Source organism: Telmatherina bonti, assembly GCF_933228915.1.
Source record: "Telmatherina bonti genome assembly, chromosome: 20".
In the NCBI taxonomy this organism is placed as follows: domain Eukaryota; kingdom Metazoa; phylum Chordata; class Actinopteri; order Atheriniformes; family Telmatherinidae; genus Telmatherina; species Telmatherina bonti.
The window spans coordinates 26,661,390-26,682,312 of record NC_136618.1 but is presented as its reverse complement, the minus strand read 5'-3'; positions in this window follow the sequence as shown (position 1 = coordinate 26,682,312).

Genomic DNA, 20,923 nt, shown 5'->3' with positions numbered 1-20,923 from the left:
TGGTTTTCTACACTAGTCTTGGATCTCTTCTTACTTCTGCGCCGTTGTTTCTTTTGTGTTTCTTTCACTCAAAACCCACTGATGACTTGTAAACTGATCCTGTGCGTGAATGCAGATTGTCTGTATGTACTAGGCGAATCATGAACACGCATTTAACGATTTGTATGTTTAACGTTGTTTAGAAGCAAAACTATTTGATGAATGAGAGTGAAGACAAAGTTTTGTGTGTAAAATATTGTAAATGTGTACATTTTTTTTGCAAGTTATCATTTATATCTCATGAAAGTGTGTTAGAAGAATTCTTTGGTTTGAATTTTCTTGTTTCTTTATAAAAAATCTTCTAAATTTATTTTCTTTTCAGAAATCTCTGCGGGGGCGGGTGACACGGCGTGACAGCAGCGGTGTGCTTTGTGCCAGGTTCTTAAGTAAAGGAGTGATGAATTAATCAAACTTAAAGGACTGAAATGCTTCATTAGAAATGATTGAATTCTTTGCTGTGCAACATTGTTGGATATATAGTTTTGCTAATTAGGCAACATAAAGCTGTGATTACAAGGATCTCTACTAACATGAGGAAAATACTTTACATCATAAAGGGCCATATGCACAATGCTTAGTTATTGTGTAATTATTTAACCTTAAAGATTTCTGTGTGTAGAGTGTGCAACATTGAACTTTACAAAAAATAACTCCTGTGTCACTTCACCTGCATGCGGTAAGAGAGAAGGACTAGGATGAGAAATTCATATCATCTATACCGTGGTCACTGATAGTTGGGCAAGTTCAATTATTGTCTTACCATTCCGTTACGGGCGTCACCATAGCGACACGTTAATCAGCTGGTTCAGGTCAGCTGACTTTTGACAGGCGAATGAGAGAAACACGCTCCTTAAACACGCTCAGGCCAACATAAAATAACCTACTTTAGCATATTTAGCGAGTTTAGTAATGAAAAGAGAAGAAAAGAAACGAACAGAAAAAAATAAACTGTTTACTGTGTGGGATCGTGATGATGACGACGCCGAGGCCCCGCGCCGTGCAGTGAAATGCAGCTCCTCATTGTTTAATCCTACATATTGGACTGTATTTGCTCACTGCCAGCTTCATGACTTGAAGGGAAGTCATGCCATACCAGTTTAACAACACTAATAAAAAGGCTAATTTATCGAATGATCACTTTCTACAGATTCCTCAAAAATGGACATAAATACATAAAGCTCTAAACATTTTAATGCAGGAAATGCATATGAAGATGAACGTTTCCCTATAGCTAGGCTATATATATTTTTGAGGGTATTTATAAACTTTACATCCATTGAAAATACGTTGTTAATGGGTATATATGGTATTTATACCGGCTAATAGAGCATATAAATAAATGATCATGCTCTCCTGATGCTGTTAGATGTCAGACAGTCTACCATGCGCGACTGAACGGTCGCTGACATGTTGTACAATTTGATTTATAACATCTTAATTGACGCTTCAGCCGCGCTTCTTCACGTCTGTTTTCCATGCGCGTTTTTATTTTGAGGAGGTAGAGTACCAGGTAAGCTAGAGTTGACACTTTTAAAAGACATTTTTGCTGGCTGTTGTATGTCCTGTGTTTTATTTTGTTGATTAATTTTAGATTGAGTGTTGATGTGTGTGACTGATGTGTGTAGGCTGTTGGAAAGTTATGAAAATACGTAACAAAGTGCGTCCTGTATTGGTTCAATCTGGGACGAGACATTTGTCTGTCAATTAAAGGACGATTGCGTGTTTTATGGGACGGGTGGCAACACGTGGCCGCAGATGTGCTGGTGTTACAGATTTTTACAAAAGCCTCAACATTGAATGCTTCCCTGGAATGGATTTCCTTTACTCAAAATAAAAGACTTCAGTAAAATACAGTTCCACGTCCGAAATCACTGATCCTTCAGAGAACTCTGCCAAACTGTCTGTTGGAAGATCTTCGGTACGAAACGAGGAATATGAGTAAGAGCCGGATTTTTCGTCGTCCACCTCACTTTTATACTGGCGCCGATGTGCTGGTGTTATGAATTTTTTGAAACGACTCCATGCTGAAGGCTTCTCTGGAATGGATTTCCATCGCGGTTCACAAAAATCTGCAGCATAATATATTTTCTCTTCCGAAACCATTGATCCTTCAGAGGACTCTTCCAAACTGTCTGTTGGAAGATCTTCGGTACGAAACGAGGAGTATGAGTAAGAGCCAGATTTTTCGTCGTCCATCTCACTTTTATACTGCCGCCGATGTGCTGGCGTTATGAATTTTTTGAAACGCCTCCACGCTGAAGGCTTCTCTGGAATGGATTTCCATCCCTTTTTATAGAAGTCCTCAGAAAAATAAACATGTTTTTCTGGGAGAAATTCTGGTTTCTCAAGTTCAGATTGAATGCTGCTTTTTGAAATTTTGTCTTCTGGTGGTTCAGAAACCTCTTGTGGTTCGGAAACCTCTTGGGGTTCTGAGACCATTTCTATCTGGTTTTCTACTGACAATTCAAAGACTGCATCTGGTTCTTGTTCAACACCCTGCTCAGCCAAGTTTCCTGTAAAAGTTGATTTTTCTGAAGGACTGCTTTCGTGAAGTACAGGGAGTTCCATGTTCTGTGGAAGGTCGTCTTTGCCTTCTGTGAGTGCTTGAATGTTGTTATCCACAATGGTCTCGAGTCTCCTCTCATGTTCACTCGGTTGTCTCCTATATATATCTTGCTATGGAGTTTCTGGGACCTCCTTGGGCTCTGGGACCGATTCCATCTCATTCTTGTCCATTACTTGTCTGAGACTTTCTGGTTCTATCTCTCCAAGCGATGAAATAAGTTTTTCTGCACCAAGCAAGTTCTCCGAAAAGGTATCCTTAGCGGATGATGTTCGCTTCTTTCTTTTGCGCCTCCGTTTTTTTGATGTTTCTTGTACTGGTGTTTCAGAGACCTCCTTTGGTTCTGGAACCCATTTTATATCATTGTTATGTTCCAGCTCAGTGCAACATTCTGATCTTAAACATGTGTAGGCTGTTGGAAAGTTATGAAAATATGTAACAAAGTGCGTCCTGTATTGGTTCAATCTGGGACGCAACGTTTGTCTGTCAATTAAAGGACAATTGCGTGTTTTATGGGACGGGTGGCAACATGTGGCCGCAGATGTGCTGGCATACCAGATTTTTAAAAAAGCCTCAACATTGAAGGCTTCCCTGGAATGGATTTCCTTTACTCAAAATAAAAGACTTCAGTAAAATACAGTTCCACGTCCGAAATCACTGATCCTTCAGAGAACTCTGCCAAACTGTCTGTTGGAAGATCTTCGGTACAAAACGAGGAATATGAGTAAGAGCCGGATTTTTCGTCGTCCATCTCACTTTTATACTGCCGCCGATGTGCTGGCGTTATGAATTTTTTGAAACGCCTCCACGCTGAAGGCTTTTCTGGAATGGATTTCCATCGCGGTTCACAAAAATCTTCAGCATAATATATTTTCTCTTCCGAAACCATTGATCCTTCAGAGAACTCTGCCAAACTGTCTGTTGGAAGATCTTCGGTACGAAACGAGGAATATGAGTAAGAGCCGGATTTTTCTTCGTCCATCTCACTTTTATACTGCCGCCGATGTGCTGGCGTTATGAATTTTTTGAAACGCCTCCACGCTGAAGGCTTCTCTGGAATGGATTTCCATCCCTTTTTATAGAAGTCCTCAGCAAAATAAATCTTTTTTTCTGGGAGAAATTCTGGTTTCTCAAGTTCAGGTTGAATGCTGCTTTTTGAAATTTTGTCTTCTGGTGGTTCAGAAACCTCTTGTGGTTCAGAAACCTCTTGTGGTTCTGAGACCATTTCTATCTGGTTTTCTACTGACAATTCAAAGACTGCATCTGGTTCTTGTTCAACACCCTGCTCAGCCAAGTTTCCTGTAAAAGTTGAGTTTTCTGAAGGACTGCTTTCATGAAGTACAGGGAGTTCCATGTTCTGTGGAAGGTCGTCCTTGCCTTCTGTGAGCGCTTGAATGTTGCTATCCACAATGGGCTCGAGTCTCCTCTCATGTTCACTCGGTTGTCTCCTATATATATCTTGCAATGGCGTTTCTGGGACCTCCTTTGGTTCTGGAACCCATTTTATATCATTGTTATGTTCCAGCTCAGTGCAACATTCTGATCCTAAATCTTCGCTTTGTAATAAACAATTCTCTGAAACATGCAAGATGTCAAAGAAGCTGTCCTTACCTTCTGCAATGTCTTGGATTTCCTCAGCTATGTTTTCCACAGTGGATTCTGGTGTTTCAGAGACCTGTTTTGGTGCTGAGGCCAATTCTGTTTTATTGTCGTCCACTAATTGAGAGAGATTTTCAGGGACTGACTCTCTGCTTTGTGAAAACCTGTTCTGTGAAACAAACTCATTTTGCAGAAGTTCGTCGTTGCCTTCTGCGAGCGCTGGAGCATTTTTTTCTACACTGTTTTTGGGTCTCTTCCTATTTCTGCGGCGTCGTCTTTTTGACGGTTCTTTTGCTAGCCTTTCAGAGACCTCCTTGGGTTCTGGAACCCATTTTATATCATTGTTATGTTCCAGCTCAGTGCAACATTCTGATCCTAAGTCTTCGCTTTGTAATGAACAATTCTCTGAAACATGCAAGATGTCAAAGAAGCCGTCCTTACCTTCTGCAATGTCTTGGATTTCCTCAGCTATGTTTTCCCCAGTGGATTCTGGTGTTTCAGAGACCTGTTTTGGTGCTGAGGCCAATTCTGTTTTATTGTCGTCCACTAATTGAGAGAGATTTTCAGGGACTGACTCTATGCTTTGTGAAAACCTGTTCTCTGAAACAAACTCATTTTGCAGAAGTTCGTCGTTGCCTTCTGCGAGCGCTGGAGCATTTTTTTCTACACTGTTTTTGGGTCTCTTCCTATTTCTGCGGCGTCGTCTTTTTGACGGTTCTTGTGCTGGCGTTTCAGAGACCTCCTTGGGTTCTGGAACCCATTTTATATCATTGTTATGTTCCAGCTCAGTGCAACATTCTGATCCTAAGTCTTCGCTTTGTAATGAACAATTCTCTGAAACATGCAAGATGTCAAAGAAGCCGTCCTTACCTTCTGCAATGTCTTGGATTTCCTCAGCTATGTTTTCCCCAGTGGATTCTGGTGTTTCAGAGACCTGTTTTGGTGCTGAGGCCAATTCTGTTTTATTGTCGTCCACTAATTGAGAGAGATTTTCAGGGACTGACTCTATGCTTTGTGAAAACCTGTTCTCTGAAACAAACTCATTTTGCAGAAGTTCGTCGTTGCCTTCTGCGAGCGCTGGAGCATTTTTTTCTACACTGTTTTTGGGTCTCTTCCTATTTCTGCGGCGTCGTCTTTTTGACGGTTCTTGTGCTGGTGTTTCTGAGACCTCCTTGGATTCTGGGACTGATTCCATTTCATTTCTGTCTGTGAGACTTTCTGGTTCTGTCTCTCCAAGTGTTGAAATAATTTTTTCTAAACCAAGCAAGTTCTCAGAAAAGGTATTCCTAAGTTTTACAAGTTCTAGCATTACTTTAGGTTTCTTGTTTTCCAAATCGGATGATGTTCTCTTCTCATATTTGCACGGTTGTCTCTTCGATGTTACTTGCACTGGTGTTTCCGAGACCTCCTTGGGTTCTGGAACCCATTTTATATCATTGTTATGTTCCAGCTCAGTGCAACATTCTGATCCTAAGTCTTCGCTTTGTAATAAACAATTCTCTGAAACATGCAAGATGTCAAAGAAGCTGTCCTTACCTTCTGCAATGTCTTGGATTTCCTCAGCTATGTTTTCCACAGTGGATTCTGGTGTTTCAGAGACCTGTTTTGGTGCTGAGGCCAATTCTGTTTTATTGTCGTCCACTAATTGAGAGAGATTTTCAGGGACTGACTCTCTGCTTTGTGAAAACCTGTTCTGTGAAACAAACTCATTTTGCAGAAGTTCGCCGTTGCCTTCTGCGAGCGCTGGAGCATTTTTTTCTACACTGTTTTTGGGTCTCTTCCTATTTCTGCGGCGTCGTCTTTTTGACGGTTGTTGTGCTGGCGTTTCAGAGACCTCCTTTGGTTCTGGAACCCATTTTATATCATTGTTATGTTCCAGCTCAGTGCAACATTCTGATCCTAAGTCTTCGCTTTGTAATAAACAATTCTCTGAAACATGCAAGATGTCAAAGAAGGTGTCCTTACCTTCTGCAATGTCTTGGATTTCCTCAGCTATGTTTTCCACAGTGGATTCTGGTGTTTCAGAGACCTGTTTTGGTGCTGAGGCCAATTCTGTTTTATTGTCGTCCACTAATTGAGAGAGATTTTCAGGGACTGACTCTCTGCTTTGTGAAAACCTGTTCTGTGAAACAAACTCATTTAGCAGAAGTTCGTCATTGCCTTCTGTGAGCGCTGGAGCATTTTTTTCTACACTGTTTTTGGGTCTCTTCCTATTTCTGCGGCGTCGTCTTTTTGACGGTTCTTGTGCTGGTGTTTCTGAGACCTCCTTGGATTCTGGGACTGATTCCATTTCAATTTTGTCTGTGAGACTTTCTGGTTCTGTCTCTCCAAGTGTTGAAATAATTTTTTCTAAACCAAGCAAGTTCTCAGAAAAGGTATTCCTAAGTTTTACAAGTTCTAGCATTACTTTAGGTTTCTTGTTTTCCAAAACGGATGATGTTCTCTTCTCATATTTGCACGGTTGTCTCTTCGATGTTACTTGCACTGGTGTTTCCGAGACCTCCTTGGGTTCTGGGACTGATTCCATTTCATTATTGTCCATTAAGTCTGTGAGACTTACTGGTTCTGTCTCTTCAAGTGATAAAATAGTCTTTTCTAAACCAAGCAAGTTCTCCGAAAAGGCATCCTTAAGTTTCACAAGTTGTAGGATTACTTTGGGAATCTTGTTTTCCAAAGCGGGTGATGCTCTCTTCTCATATCTGTGCTGTTGTCTCCTATATCTATCTTGCACTGGTATTTCTGAGACCTCCTTGGGCTCAGGGACAGATTCCATTTCATCATTGTCCATTAATTCTGTGAGACTTACTGGTTCTGTCTCTCCAAGTGAGGAAATAATCTTTTCTAAGCCAAGCATGTTCTCAGAAAAGGCATCCTTAAGTTGTACAAGTTCTCGGATTATTTTGGGTACCCTGTTTTCCAAAGCTGATGATCGTCGCTCCTTTATTGGGGGTCGTTGTCCAAGTGATGTTTCTTGCACTGGCAACTCCAAGACCACTTTTGGTCTTGTAACCAATTCGATTTCTTTCTCATTATTTGATTCAGCAGAAGTTTTGGATTCTATGTCCCCACTTTGTAAAAACTCCCTTGAAACATTAATGTTCTCAGATGGTCGCTTCCTTTTTCGTCGTTTCCTTGATATTTCTTCTACTGGTGTTTCAGAGAGCTCCTGTTCTTCTGGGACCAATGGGACGTCATGGTAAGGGGAGATTATCCCTTCACAGATATCACTCATGTTTTCTTGTTCTACGATGTTGCTGCAAAGTTGAGCTGAAGAGGTTCTAATTTGACTCATTTTGCTGTTTGGTCTTTAAGTGCTGGTCAAAATTTGCTATTAACTAAGATTTCTGTATCACAATGTGAAAATAATTAGTGCTGTCTTGCTAAAATGCTTATGATGTGCTTGCAACAAACTCTACGTAAACTCCGATCCGGAGATGAGAACTGAAAAGCAAAACTTTCAGTTCTGGCCTTTATTATATCTGAGGACTCCTTTATGACATCATTGCTTTGATCTTAAGCCCCTCCCACCCATAGAAAAGAACATGCACAGATCGCCATAGCAACGAATTACACAACATGCCATTGTGTTTTCTTTTAAATCACGCTTGTTCTGTTCAGGAATTGTGTGACTTTTTAAATTACTATTTTTCCCCCAAAGGAAAAATGATAATACCTTGGTATTTATCTGTCTAATTTTGGATCATTTATGAAAAAAAAAAAGTCCCTCTGGGTTTCTGTGATTATCTGCTTCCCTTGCAACATATAACATACAGTCTAGTAACTCATACAAATTTTCAGGGCACATTCGCTTCTGAAATGTTTTCTTAATGTGGGTTTTGTCTTCTTTTTTGCTAAATACTAGCACAGCGCCACCTTCAGTGAGAATGGGGATATATTTTAATGAAATGAAAAATACGTTTTTAATCCTGTTGAACCTTTGAAGGAAATGTAACTGCAAAACAATTCCCTCTCGAGTTCCTCTTTGATCTTTTCTTCGATCGGTGAGACTCCGGTCAAGGGGTTTATCTTTTAATATTTTTTATAACCAGTGAGAATCTGGTTATGAGGTTCTCATTTAATATTTTGTATAACCAGTGAGATACTGGTTATTTAATTTCTCATTTTATATTTTTTATAACCAGAATTTGGTTATGAGGTTCGAACTCTCTAGAACAGGGGTCACCAACCTTTTTGAAACCAAGAGCTACTTCTTGGGTACTGTTTAATGCGAAGGGCTACCAGTTTGATACACACTTAAATAAATTGCCAGAAATAGCCAATTTGCTCTATTTACCTTTAACTCTATGTTATTATTAATAATTAATGATATTTGTCTTTTTGGAAACACTGATCATCTTAATGATTTCTCACAATAAATATATATAGAAACGGATAAATATCAATATGCAACACTTTATTTTTAGATTTTAACATTTTCAAATGATCACTTCTAAGACAGTATTGTGAAATCACAATATCCCATTTTAAGTAGCTAGCCACTAACATTTTTTAAGCAATCATGACTTACTTTGCACCATGTTTGTACAAATAATAGCTCATGTAAAATACAAAAGTCAACTCTCAAATTTTTAAATAAATCATGTCACACTTTGAACTGGACACCAAATCTGTTATCTGTTTCTTTGTCAGTTAGTGGGAAGCCTGGCATTGTATGCTGTTAACTAGTGTGTTGTACTCTGGTGTGTAAGTTGACACTGCAACTCTGAGCAAGTCTTGCAGATGTGCATCAGTGAGGCTCATTCTGTGTTTGTTCTTGATAAAGTTCATGTCAGAAAAGGCTGATTCACAAAGATAAGTTGAACCAAACAGGCTTGCAACCTTCATAGCTGCTGCGCATACACCACTGTACTTTTCTGTGTCAACAAGGCACCAAAAGTTTGGTGCAGCCTGGTGGGCTTTGAGGTGGAGGTCATTTTGCAGTGTTACAATTTCAATCTGTTCAGCATCCAGGCTGAATGTTGCACTTAACTGCTCAGCAATGATTAGAAATGAACGACACGCATGTCTCAAGCCGATCCAGGTCACAAAACCTGTTCTCAAACTCTTGCCCAACTCTGTTTATGACCTGAAAGTACTTTTCTGCAACTTTGTCAAAAGCCTCAGAAGCATAAGCTTTGTCTTTCAGCACCATCTGCACAGAGGGAAAGTGCAGCATTTTTTTTCTCTGTAAATGCACAGAGAAAAGGTTCATCTTAGCTTTAAATGCATTTAAAGCACTTATCATATCGGCGACAGTTTTACCTTTGCCTTGCAGCTCACAGTTCAAACTGTTCAGTTTTCCAGTAATGTCCGTTAAAAATGCAAGGTCAAGTATCCACTCAGTGTCCCCCAGCAGCACGGTGTCCTCACCTCTGGACTGCATGAACTCTTTGATTTCACCCAAAAGTAACAAAAAACGTTGCAAAATTCATCCCCTGCTGAGCATCGGATTTCTGTGTGTAGTAGCAGGTCACCATATTCAGCTGACAGCTCCTCCAAAAGTACCTTGAATGTTCTGTGCTGTTTAGCTCTGGAGTGGATGCTGTTTATGATCTTTACGACGGGAGTCATTACGTGCTCAAAGCAGATCACTTTTGCACATAAGGCCTGCTGGTGTATGATGCAGTGGTACTGCAGAAAGTTTGGGAACTCTGGGTCAGCTTTACAGTGAGCAACACATCCTGTGTGTCGGCCGATCATAGCAGGAGCCCCATCCGTAGTCACTGATACCAGTTTTTCCAGCGGCATCACCAAAAACTCCATCACTGCGTTATAAATGTCAACTCCCCTCGTAGTTGTCTTCAGGGGCAGTAGTGTCAAAAGTTCTTCTTTTGTGGAGAAATCATCAAACACCATCCGGATAAAGACCATCAGCTGCGCCGTACTGCTGCTGTCTACCGACTCGTCACACTGGATGCTGAACCACCGGCACCTCACCAGATCACGGTCCAGCTGGTCGGTCAAGTTCCCAAACATCGCCGACACTCTTCTTACCATTGTAGTGCCCCGAGTTAAACATCGGAAAGACTGGAGAGTACATTCGGTTCCATACTTCTCGTCTTCAAGCACAGTTTTAGCAATTATCATCATTGCTTCTTTGACAACCTCCCCGTCTGTAAATGCCTTCTTTTTCTTAATCAACAATTGCGTAACTCTAAACGAGGCTTTGGTTGCTTTTTGGGAGTTTTTTGGGAATTCCTAGAACTATCCCTAGGACTAGTTCTTTGAATTCTTTTTAATATCCAATAAGAAACCATTGCTGACGTTCGTTTCCCACTAGTTATTTTATATAATATAATTAGACTCTAATGAGAAACTGTTACTAAAGCTAATTTTGCACTAGAGTTATTTTCATAAAACCCCTTCAGAGAATATTGCCGAAGCCTATCTCTTTCTCGTTAGGGGGTGGGGGGGCAGACTCTCACCCTGACCCCCCGGGGATAGTCTCTCACACTGATCTCCTACAAAAGGTCCCAACTATTAGCCTAACTAAACGGTTCTTTGTACCCTCCGAGCTGAGTCTAGTTTTTTGCTGCCCAGGGTCGGAAGGTTATAAGAACAGCATAATAGTTCAAGACCTTCTGCTTCTGCTGGCGTCTGGGTAAAGGGGCTTACCTGAAGAGTTTGAGGACTCCTTCCCGCTTTCTTGTCCTTAAACTGGAAGAATGAAGAAGCTAACTTTTTGTTGGGAGGTTAAGGTTATAACTTAACTCTTACCCCTTTTATTGAAATTTTTTCAGGTTATAACAATGAGATTAAAAAAAACAAAGAATAATAAAGAAAATTCCCCTTAGGGTTTAACCCACACTAAATTTTGTTCAATTTACCTGTAAGGAAAGATCTTCCTCATTCAGAGAAAGAAGCTAAAATGTTATATTTCTTTTTTCAGAATAGTCTCCATAGAGTCACAAACCAAGTGTAGGATATGAAAATGAAATGAAAAATACTTTATTAATCCCCAAAGGGAAATTCAATATTGTAGTAGATAATAATTAATTAGAGGAGGTCTTGTTCTAGAGGCTGATGGCTGCTGGCAGGAATGATCTTCTATATCTTTCAGTCTTCCATCGGACCTGAAGGAGCCTCTCACTGAACACACTTTGTTGTTTCATCACTGTGTTGTGGAGAGGGTGTGAAGAATCTTCCATCATCTTCATCAGCTTGTGCAGCATTCTTCTTTGGACAATCAGCTCCAGCGGTTCCAGAGTTACTCCTAGCACAGAAGCAGCTTTCTTGATCAGTTTGTTGATTCTCTTCAAGTCTCTGGTTCTGATGCTACTACCCCAGCAGATGCTGCAAAGCTGACTGCACTCTCCACAACAGATTTATAGAAGATATGCAACATCTTGGTGCAGAAGTTAAACGATCTCAACTTCCTGTGATCTTGGTCCACAAGGACACAGGTCATTATAACTGAGCAGAGTGCCCAATTGGACCAAGTCTAGTGGACAATCCGAATGTGTTGTTTCTCCTGCCTGGTCAGATGATTGACAATTGATTATTGATCTCAGAGATGTCTGATGTCAATACACTTATTTCAATTAACCACTGGGATGCACTGCGCCATGCTGTCACAGCTGATCGAGGCAACACTAGCGTCGCAGAAGCGCTGCCACTTGCCGCTTTGAAACCTCGTCAATCTGGAGCAGAGCGAATCGTTCAGGCACGAAATCAGTTGATAAAACCAAAGTGGATCTGGTGGATTTTGCCAGTAAAAGACCACGTGTCCAATTTGGATGCATTTTTTTCTGGAACATCCACATTTTTTCATCAAAAGCACCAAGCCGTTATTTTTTTAATCTGTTTTCTTTATTGTGTCTTGTCCAGCATTTAATTAATGGTCTGGATGCTGTGTTCTGCTGAGCAAATTTACTTTGCCAAGGGAAGATTTTATAGATTTAATGATGCCCTTGACTTTCTGAACTCTTAGTTTATTTCTCTATTTATTTTGCATTATTGTTTGTATTGCAGAGTTTGCACCGCTGGATCGGACTGGAGAGAATAGAAGAAAGACAGAAAGAGAAAGGGAAAAAAGAAAAAACACCTCACAGAGAAAGTGAAATGGAGAGTGATAAAGAAGGAGAGAAAAAAACAAACATATGCACATATATATGTGCATATACACATATACGCTGTCACCTATATGAAAACATATACATATACATACACACACATACACATGAAGTTAAACTTGACCTATTCAACCGAAAATGGATTTTTGTTCCAGGCTGTAAACATGTTTATTTCTGCTGTGAAGTTGGTCTTTTTAACATGGGAGTCTATGGGGATTTGCTCTGTTTTGGAACCCCTAGTGGATGAAGGGGGAACTGCAGTTTTATGCACGTCTCCAGAGGCTTCACTTTTAACCACCGGAGGTTGCCGCTTGGTATAGACTCAACCCTTGAAGGGTATCGCTAGTGGGTTTATGACTTGCGCGCATGCACGTAGCACTGAAAACTTTAGGCCAGATTCCTCTCGAAGAACATCTGGGGGAAGGATAGGACGCAGGGCAGCGCACACACTGTGGGATTTATTCCTCTTTCCAGACACCAGCGCTGGAAAGCTGACCACTTGGACGAGCAGGAAGCCCTCATCGACATGGCCCTCGCATTCTGTATTGTGTGCACATCTTTTTGTGAGAGACTGAGCCCCTTTAACCGTTCCCATTCAGCGACCAGGCCCAGAGGTGCTGACCTATCTCCGGGTAAGTCCAGATCGCTCCTCCTGCTTGCGACAGTGGGTCCGTGCGCCATGGAAGTTGCCACGGTGGGCCCAACAGCAGCTGCTGTAGACATGGAAACCACTGTGCGCCAGTGCGCTCCGGGGCGACGAGGATCACTGTTAGCTGTTCCTCCTTGATCCAATCTAGGACAGGGGGAATCAGTGAGACGGGAGGAAATACATACAGCAACATCTGAGGCCATGGGCAGTGTGCAAAAGCATCCACCCCCAGTGGCAACTCATCCTGGCTGCTAAGAGAGAACCACAGATCGCACTGCGCGTTCTTGCGTGTGACGAAGAGGTCCACACTTGCTCTGCTGAGCCTGCTCCTGATCTGTGAAATTAGATCAGTGTGGAGGCTCCAATCGTTGTGTTGGGGACCTCCCCCTTGACATAATGTCCGCTCCCCTGTTCAGGATATCTGGGATGTACACCGCTTTGATGGAGAGCAGGTGTGTGAGCCCAAAGCGTCAGCCATCTGGCCACGCCCAGCAGCTATGCAGAGCACACCCCCTGACAGTTGATGTAGGCTGTCGTTATATTGTTGTCTGTGTGGATCAGAACATGCTGATCCTGCAACAGTGGGGCAAAATGCTGGACCACCTTCCATACTGTGAAAAGTTCCAGCACATTTATGTGGAGAGACATGTGGACCGGCCACTGTCCTCCCACCAATTGGAATTGACACGTCCCACCCCAGCCTGAGAGGGCATCCGTGAAGACCAAAATGTGACATATCACTCTCACGGAGTAGAAACCCCAGCTTTTGTCTCCGTGCGGAACACTGGAGATGACATCTTTTTTGGCCTTTGTGGCGCTCCTCCAGGTGCCTTGGACAGGCGAGCTGTCGGTTCTTGGGGAGCCGCCACCGCTGCGGATCCGGAAAAGCCAGGCTCCGACAGCTGGGCTGGTGGAGGAAGTTGGGGAACGCTCGCTGCTGCAGCCACCGTTGAATGCCTCTGCTTCTGCCGGTGGTCACGGCGCTCCAGCCAGTGACCAGGGATGGGGCTGGGGCATACATCAGGTTGAGGGCGAGCCACATGTCATCTCAACCTCTTGGCTTCCTAAGAGGTCTTCTGCAGGTGCGTTAAGAGAGACTGGAAATGTTGACCAAACAGCCCGTCTGGGCTGATGGGGCCTTCCAGGAGCTCCTTTTTTACCTCGTCTGGAATGGAGGATGACAGGTTTAGCCAGATGTTCCTATGAATTATATGCTGCCAGGCAGCAATGCAGGCAGTGGCTACTGCCGTGGCTGCGCACAGATTCAGGATGGAGCTGGCAGCGTTAGCAATTTCATCTGTGCGGTCACCAAGGTGGTCAGGATCTTCGGTCATCTTAGTGATGTTGTTGGCCAGCAGCACGGTGTTTTTCACCATGGCTGATGCGTGGTAGGCACACTGGAGGGAACGGTCAGATAAGCAAGCCATTAATTGATCTATGGGCATGAGAGGGCAGGGCCGCCGCCCAGCATGCTGTGCGGCTCTCAGACCAAACACTGCGTTAGAGTCTCGGCTCCAGGGGAGGGACCAGAGGGAACCCAAGTTTGGAAAGGTGGACAAGAGTGCTCTCAGCCTTCCAGTTTCAGCGGTTGACCCAGACTGGTAGACCCTGATAGCAGGGAAACAGGACCAGACAGGGTCGCGATGGCTAGCCTGCCTGAAGAAAACCTGCCCGCCATGTCATCTGGGGTGACATGGGGGCGGTGCCTGCATCGGTGGGACCGTCAGGTTCTTGAAGGTGGCTGCCTTCTCGATGATGGCTCTTGTGCTAGCTGTCCAATTGCACTAAGGTTGGCCGATGTTGTGAGCGGGACCTTGGGCAGGGTGAGATGGACATCCAGGGCATCCACAGACTCAAGCGGCTCAGGCTCTTCTGACAGGAATGGCGGAGCGGGGCTAGAGCCATGGGATCCATGGCGGGTAGCGGAGTCGGCTGACTCCTGCCTAGTGTCATACAGGTTGAGCAGAGGACAGGAAGGCCCTGATCAGGGCCCCCACAACTACTGTCCACCACTCCCAAAGTCCTCCCACCATCCCACACACACAACCGATCCAGCACCCCCCAGGGCCAGCAGCACTCCCTCCCCAGTCAGGCCAGCCTGACACCCAGGTCCACTGGACAACACCCCACTCCCCCACACACAAACAACTACAACCCCATACTCATGCACTCCTACACTCCCCTACATACACACCCCTACCATCTACACACATATCACCCCACTCCCCCATACACATTAAAACACTACATCCCCATACCCATGCACCCCCACACTCTCTATATACACATCCCTACCCCCATACATATACCACAACACTCCCCATAAACAAACCCTTACCCCCCAAACACACCATCCCATTGCCTTATATACACCCCCTGCACCCCAGCATACTCATGGAACATCACCCTCCCCCAAACCCAAACCCCTCGCACATGCACCACAACATTTCCCAATGCCACCCTTCCTCCCATCCACTTGAACCCCCAGACTCCCCCATACTTACACCCATAGTCTCCCACACACATGCCCCATCACACTACCCCATACACAAAACCCAAATTTATTTAAAGCTGCAAATAAAAAAAGCACCAAGCCGTTAAAGGCAAGATGGTTTCACTTAATAAATGACACAGTGGAAAACAGGCAATTATCCTGGAGGAGGAAAGCTGCGCCATTTTGTAACTTTGTTTTGATACTACACCTCCCTACTATAAAGAAATAAAGAGCAGCACTTGAGACGCGGTTGAACTGTGCCTGCTTTTTATTTGCAGGTTAACTGTTCACTTTGAAGCAGTTTATAAAGCGTTTTAAGTAGGCCTTCACCAACTATGGTGCACGATTACGCAATCCTCATGTGAACTGCGACCAGACGTTCCATTCTTAAACTCTGCTAGTGAAATAGGTTGCTGGGCAGAAGGCTAGGCGCACTCGCTCTGAGGCGCTTCTACAGCGCTTACGCGTTAAGTGGATTCCTGAAGTTAGGAACTAAAAGCAATGCTTTAATTTGTCACATGACATACAGGAGTCCATCTGGAAACACCTTTTGGTAGGCTTTTTATAAAGAGAAAGCTCTGCAATGTTAGTTGGGAAAGACAGACTCTCTTGCTGTACCAGCGTAGAGTATGGGGACACACTCGCATCAACGGATTTCTAGGCCAGGACAAACAAGTGCGTAGTAAACCAATCATAAAAATGGCGGACGTGACGTCAGTAAAGCAGTAGCCTACAATGTCCAGAAGTAGAGCGAATGCAACAGAAGAAAATAAACATGGCATGCAGTGCATGCATAAATGACTTGTTGTTTTTTTTGTTATAAATATCTGAGGCTAAATGGAATCATTGGCAACTCGGTGTTGCTTTTAGAACCTAATCAAAATGAAACGAACTCCCGCTACGTCCGTGAGCCATCTTGAATGTTTTGAAGAATATGTGGTGATGCAAGGCAAGAGTCTCTTCAGATCAACCAGAGAGTGGCCGTTTTGTTTCAGACCGATGTGAATCACCGTGAAGGGGAAGGTGTCCAGACTGAGTCGCTCTGTACTGAATATATATAGAGTGCTCCAGTCTGGCGTGCCAGGCTATAAAAATGTTCCTGCAAAAACATTTTTTATTTTATAGCATCAAAGATTTCCTGCTTGAAACCACCTTGAAAGACTAGTCTGGCTCATTGGAAGCAAAATATCCAGAAATATACATATATTTTGCAATTTTATAATGAGTAATATGTATACATTATATTGTATATTATAATACCCATATTTGAGAAAGTGTTGGATTTTTCTGTGTTTATCTTACTTTTATGACGCCGCTGATGTGCTGGTGTTAGAAATTTTTGAGGTTTTTTGAAGTTCTAGGATGACTAATGTTGTTTTCCAAAGTGGATGATGGTCGTTTCTTTGATGATTCTTGTACTGGCGTTTCAGAGACCTCCTTTGGTTCTGGAAGCCATTCTATATCACTGTTATGTTCCACCTCAGTGCAACATTCTGATTCTAAATCTCCACTTTGTCATAAACAATTCTCTGATTGTTAGAAAAATTCTACGTTCTGCAAAAGGTCGCCTTTGCCTTCTGTGAGCGCTTGAGCGTGGTTTTCTACACTAGTCTTGGATCTCTTCTTACTTCTGCGCCGTTGTTTCTTTTGTGTTTCTTTCACTCAAAACCCACTGATGACTTGTAAACTGATCCTGTGCGTGAATGCAGATTGTCTGTATGTACTAGGCGAATCATGAACACGCATTTAACGATTTGTATGTTTAACGTTGTTTAGAAGCAAAACTATTTGATGAATGAGAGTGAAGACAAAGTTTTGTGTGTAAAATATTGTAAATGTGTACATTTTTTTGCAAGTTATCATTTACATCTCATGAAAGTGTGTTAGAAGAATTCTTTGGTTTGAATTTTCTTGTTTCTTTATAAAAAATCTTCTAAATTTATTTTCTTTTCAGAAATCTCTGCTTCTTCACAGATCTCTTACGAACTGTCTGCTGGAAGATCTTTGGCAGGACACAGGTTATTCAAGATGGGGGTGGATTGTTTGGTATCCATCTTACTTTTATACTGCCGCGGATTGGGTTGCCACCATTCATAAATTAAAATGAGGTACTGACACGACAGCTCCGGTAGGTGGGGGGGGGGGGGTGCGGGGGCGGGTGACACGGCTTGACAGCAGCGGTGTGCTTTGTGCCAGGTTCTTAAGTAAAGGAGTGATGAATTAATCAAACTTAAAAGATTGAAATGCTTCATTAGAAATGATTGAATTCTTTGCTGTGCAACATTGTTGGATATATAGTTTTGCTAATTAGGCAACATAAAGCTGTGATTACAAGGATCTCTACTAACATGAGGAAAATACTTTACATCATAAAGGGCCATATGCACAATGCTTAGTTATTGTGTAATTATTTAACCTTAAAGATTTCTGTGTGTAGAGTGTGCAACATTGAACTTTACAAAAAATAACTCCTGTGTCACTTCACCTGCATGCGGTAAGAGAGAAGGACTAGGATGAGAAATTCATATCATCTATACCGTGGTCACTGATAGTTGGGCAAGTTCAATTATTGTCTTACCATTCCGTTACGGGCGTCACCATAGCGACACGTTAATCAGCTGGTTCAGGTCAGCTGACTTTTGACAGGCGAATGAGAGAAACACGCTCCTTAAACACGCTCAGGCCAACATAAAATAACCTACTTTAGCATATTTAGCGAGTTTAGTAATGAAAAGAGAAGAAAAGAAACGAACAGAAAAAAATAAACTGTTTACTGTGTGGGATCGTGATGATGACGACGCCGAGGCCCCGCGCCGTGCAGTGAAATGCAGCTCCTCATTGTTTAATCCTACATATTGGACTGTATTTGCTCACTGCCAGCTTCATGACTTGAAGGGAAGTCATGCCATACCAGTTTAACAACACTAATAAAAAGGCTAATTTATCAAATGATCACTTACCACAGATTCCCTAAAATAGCACTTAAAAACACAAAGCTCTTTTTTTAAAAAAAAAAAAAAAAAAGAAAACAAAAACACAAAGCTCTAAACATTTTAATGCAGGAAATGCATATGAAGATGAACGTTTCCCTATAGCTAGGCTATATATATTTTTGAGGATATTTATAAACTTTTCATCCATTGAAAATACGTTCTTAATGGGTATATATGGTGTTTATACCGGCTAATAGAGCATATAAATAAATGATCATGCTCTCCTGATGCTGTTAGATGTCAGACAGTCCACCATGCGCGACTGAACGGTCGCTGACATGTTGTACAATTTGATTTATAACATCTTAAGTGACGCTGCAGCTACACTTCTTCACGTCTGTTTTCCATGCATGTTTTTATTTTGAGGAGGTAGAGTACCAGGTAAGCTAGAGTTGACATTTTATAAAAGACATTTTTGCTGGCTGTTGTATGTCCTGTGTTTTATTTTGTTGATTAATTTTAGATTGAGTGTTGATGTGTGTGACTGATGTGTGTAGGCTGTTGGAAAGTTATGAAAATATGTAACAAAGTGCGTCCTGTATTGGTTCAATCTGGGACGCAACGTTTGTCTGTCAATTAAAGGACAATTGCGTGTTTTATGGGACGGGTGGCAACATGTGGCCGCAGATGTGCTGGCATACCAGATTTTTAAAAAAGCCTCAACATTGAAGGCTTCCCTGGAATGGATTTCCTTTACTCAAAATAAAAGACTTCAGTAAAATACATTTTCACGTCCGAAGTCAATGATCCTTCAGAGAACTCTTCCAAACTGTCTGTTGGAAGATCTTCGGTATGAAACGAGGAATATGAGTAAGAGCCGGATTTTTCGTCGTCCACCTCACTTTTATACTGCCGCTGATGTGCTGGTGTTATGAATTTTTTGAAACGCCTCCACGCTGAAGGCTTCTCTGGAATGGATTTCCATCGCTCTTTATAGAAGTTCTCAGCAAAATAAATCTTTTTTTCTGGGAGAAATTCTGGTTTCTCAAGTTCAGGTTGAATGCTGCTTTTTGAAATTTTGTCTTCTGGTGGTTCAGAAACCTCTTGTGGTTCGGAAACCTCTTGTGGTTCTGAGACCATTTCTATCTGGTTTTCTACTGACACTTCAAAGACTGCATCTGGTTCTTGTTCAACACCCTGCTCAGCCAAGTTTCCTGTAAAAGTTGAGTTTTCTGAAGGACTGCTTTCATGAAGTACAGGGAGTTCCATGTTCTGTGGAAGGTCGTATTTGCCTTCTGTGAGCGCTTGAATGTTGTTATCCACAATGGTCTCAGTCTCCTCTTATATTTGTGCAGTTGTGTCCTATATATATCTTGCAATGGTGTTTCTGGGACCTCCTTGGGCTCTGGGACTGATTCCATTTCATTCTTGTCCATTACTTCTCTGAGACTTTCTGGTTCTGTTTCCAAGTGATGAAATAAGGTTTTCTGCACCAAGCAAGTTCTCATAAAAAGGTATCCTTAGCAGATGATGTTCGCTTCTTTCTTTTGCGCCATCGTTGTCTTGATGTTTTTTGTACTGGCGTTTCAGAGACCTCCTTTGGTTCTGGAACCAAATTTTATATCATTGTTATGTTCCAGCTCAGTGCAACATTCTGATCCTAAATCTTCCCTTTGTAATAAACAATTCTCTGAAACATGCAAGATGTCAGAGAAGCTGTCCTTACCTTCTGCAATGTCTTGGATTACCTCAGCTATGTTTTCCACAGTGGATTCTGGTGTTTCAGAGACTTGGTTTGGGGCCGAGACCAATTCTGCTTTATTGTCGTCCACTAATTGAGAGAGATTTTCAGGTACTCTCTGCTTTGTGAAAACCTGTTCTCTGAAACAAACTCATTTTGCAGAAGTTCGTCTTTGCCTTCTGTGAGCACTAGAACATTTATTTCTACACTGGTTTTGGGTCTCTTCTTATTTTTGCGCTGTCGTCTCTGACGTTTCTTGCAATGGTGTTTCTGAGACCTCCTTGCGTTCTGGGACTGATTACACTTCATTATTGTCCATTTACTCTGCGAGACTTACTGGTTTTGTCTCTCCAAGTGATGACATAGTATTTTCAAAACTAAGCAAGTTTTCAGAAAAGGCCTCCTTAAGTTTTACAAGTTGTAGGATTACTTCAAGTATCTTGTTTTCCAAAGCTTATGATGGTTGCTCCTTTATTGTGGGTCATTGTCCGAGGGATGTTTTGTGCACTGGCATCTCCAAGACCACTTTTGGTTTTGAAACCAATTCAAATTCTTTCTCATTATTTAATTCAGCAAAACATTTGTATTCTGTGTCCCCACTTTGTATAAACCTGTTTTAAACAATAAAGTTCTCAGATGGTTACTTCTTTTTCCGTCGTTTCTTTGATATTTCTTGTACTGGCGTTTCAGAGAGCTCATTTTGTTCTGGGACCATTCATTCATTCATTCATTTTCTGAACCGCTTAATCCAATTCAGGGTCGCGGGGAAGCTGGAGCCTATCCCAGCCGGCTTTGGGCGACAGGCAGGGTACACCCTGGACAGCTCGCCAGTC